General features: G+C 44.8%; 1 non-coding gene across 1 annotated transcript; it reads right to left on the bottom strand.

Annotated features, from left to right (window-relative positions):
• Positions 1-865: 865 nt before the first annotated feature.
• On the bottom strand, positions 866-937 carry TRNAQ-CUG (transfer RNA glutamine (anticodon CUG)). Its single transcript has one exon. It is a non-coding gene; the product is annotated as a tRNA-Gln (tRNA).
• Positions 938-2,965: the final 2,028 nt, after the last annotated feature.

The following is a 2,965-nucleotide window of genomic DNA, read 5'->3' as shown; positions in this document are numbered from 1 at the left end:
ACCTGGTTTAGGAGGCTAAATCTCATTTTCAAAGGGGATGCATGCACTTAGGAGTCTAAATTCCATCAACAGTCAACAGCTCCTAAATCAGATAGGAGTGCAGCAACTAAATGCCTTTAAAAATCTGGGTCTTAGAGACTAAGGATCAGATCTTTCAATATATTTTGGTGCCTAGCTCCCATTGAAATCAACTGAAGTTAGGCTCCTAAATACCTTTATAAACCTGGGCCTGAGTGACTTAGCAAAGGTCATACAGGGAGTATGTGGCGGAGGAAAGAATCAAACCTGGATCTCCTGAGCCCCAAGGTATACCCTTACCACTGAACAAGTCTTCCTCTCTAGGAACAGTCTGCTTCTCAGCTACAGATGGAGCTATATTAGATGTGTTTGATGGCTTTGCTTCAAATGCTCATTTATTATTTTTATTGCAGTAGTGCTCTGCAGCCCTCCTCAAAGCCTAGGACCTCATTGTGCTGGGTGCTGTACAAACACAGAACAAGATGCTCCCTGCCCCCAAGCAGCTTACGATCTCATGCGTCTGTGCCCTTTATGGGTTTGGTTTCCAGGGCTATTCTGGCAAAGGAGATTCCTGGCTGCAACATTCACCAAAACAGCACATTTTAAGAAGAGGAACTGGAGCATCAAGTCAGTTACAACCAATTCCGGTTTATGCCAGGAAGGTCAACTATGGATGGTGTTTGCAAGCTGAATATTGCAGGAAAGGTATAGGGAGAAACATAAGGAATTGCATTTTGTATATATCAGACTCTCACAGACATGCACAAGCATAATTCAGCAGTAAATCATAGAATATCAGGGCTGGAAGGGACCTCACGAGGTCATCTAGTCCAACCCCCAAAGGAACAGGTTCCACCGAGATTTGAACTCAGATCGCTGGATTCAGAGTCCAGAGTGCTAACCATTACACCATGGAACCGCCTTGTGGTAAGAAGGAGCTGTGGCAATCATGAGCTATTCACTGTGAAGGCAGCTCTACATCAAGCACAAGTCCTAACTCCGTTTTTATTTGTGATTGTAACAGACATCGTGACGCAGGAGGTTAGAAGAGAGAATCCATGGAGTATGCTTATGCCGATGATATTATGTTGTGCCATGGAGATAAATACAAACAGGAAAGGGACCTAGAACAAGGGAGGGCTGCATTAGAAGGAAATGCGTTCATATCAGCTGATCACAGATGGAATACATTCAATGCTTTGTAGAGAGGGATCATGAAAAGCTAGTAAAATTAGATAGTTTTAAAGCCTGTGCAACAATTCAAATACCTCATTCAGCATTGAGCTATGACAGGAATGTGGACGGTAGGAGCCACATGAAGTGCACGTATTGTAAATGGAGATGGTTGATGGGAGTTCTCTGCGATAAAAATATGCCAAGTAAACTAAAGAGCAAAGTGTATAAGACCATGTTTAGGTCAGCCACGATGTAAGGGTCAGAATGCTGGCCAATGTGGAAGAGACAAGAACAACTACTTCACACTGCTAAAATGAAAATGTTCTGGTAGATGCTGGGTAAGATGAGAACTGATAGGCTACACAATGAAATGATGTAATGATGGATTAGCCTCCATCACAGAAAAGTTGAGGGAGTATCTACTGACATGGCTGGGTCATGTGAGATGATGACACACGGGATATGTTGGCCAGAGAGTACAAGATCTGGTAGTCACGGGCCAAAGACTCTAAAGAAGATCCAAAGAAAGGTGGTTTAAGACACTGAAGGAGGACATGAAGAAGATGTGAACTTGGAAGAGGCACTCAGCAGGAGTGCTTGGAGACACTGAACAAGAGTCACCCACACAGACAGAGGACAGAGCAAAGATGAAGAACAACTGCATAGACATAGGATGCAGAAACATACCATGTGACCTATGCCCAAATCAAAATGGCTCGAATTTTGAATGTGGATTGTTCTCAGCTAAGAGCTTGCAAACAAACGACAGCCCAAGACCTGTTCACAGAAATTCTACGGTGAGCAATATCATCAATGTGAGAAAATCACAATCTGTCCATGGACAAATTGTGAACAGGAGAAGAAGAACAATGTGCCAAATAAATGACTTACTGTGAATTATTCACCCAGATCTGTGTTTCAGAGGTTTTATTTCATATTGCACATTGAGATTTATGGGTAACAAGAAAACCCAGAGAGTGAGGAGAGCCAATGGTAACAGGAGAGCTATTTAACACTCCCAATCTCTGACTAATCGGGTTTAGAAAGAGACTCCCCTAGGGACAGATTTTCCCACCTCTGCCTACTGCAGGGTTTCTTACACTTTCCTCTAAAGCTTCTGGTGCTAGCCACTTTCAGAGACAGAGTGTTGGCTGGGCTAGCTGGGCCTGAGCCAGTCTGACAATGCCTATGTTCTGGTGAGACCAAGAAATCCTGGCGAGGCAGGCCCAAATGCTTGTTTGTCCTACTCTGTGCAGGGAAACCCCCTTTCCTCACAGGTCCAGGGTTTTTTTAGGATCACTGGAAAACCAAGAGATGCCATTTTGCAGAGCTTATTGACTCCCTCCCTGTGGAGCTGAGCTCCCAAGGGGTCCAGTTCTGCAACCCTTACTCACCTTATGTACTATTTAGTGCTGCGACTAAGCCCATTGAGCCAACAGGGTAAATTCTGCTCTGTGTCAGAATGGCAGAAAGGAATCCATGCTTTGCAGGGGCGTGTTTGCAGATTAGCTCCACCCTGGGGGCAGCCATGCCATGCTGAGGGGCTCCAGGTAACTGGACCCTGAAGCTTCTAAGCTCTGAACCTCAGTCTAGCCGCATATCCCTCTGGGACATAACTAACCCCAGAGCCTTGGGTGAGTGGAGTTTGGACTCTGGTGATCTCCACATCTGGGTGTGTTTGCAGTTCCCTGGGCTCTTTTACAGGTAAGTACATGTTGTGTTTATTTCTCCTCAGTTTTGTATGGAATCTGAATTGTTCCCGAAAGGTAGC

Source organism: Caretta caretta, chromosome 14, assembly GCF_965140235.1.
Source record: "Caretta caretta isolate rCarCar2 chromosome 14, rCarCar1.hap1, whole genome shotgun sequence".
Taxonomy (NCBI): domain Eukaryota; kingdom Metazoa; phylum Chordata; order Testudines; family Cheloniidae; genus Caretta; species Caretta caretta.
Note: the sequence above shows the minus strand (reverse complement) of the source record. Positions and strands in the feature narration are given on the sequence as shown.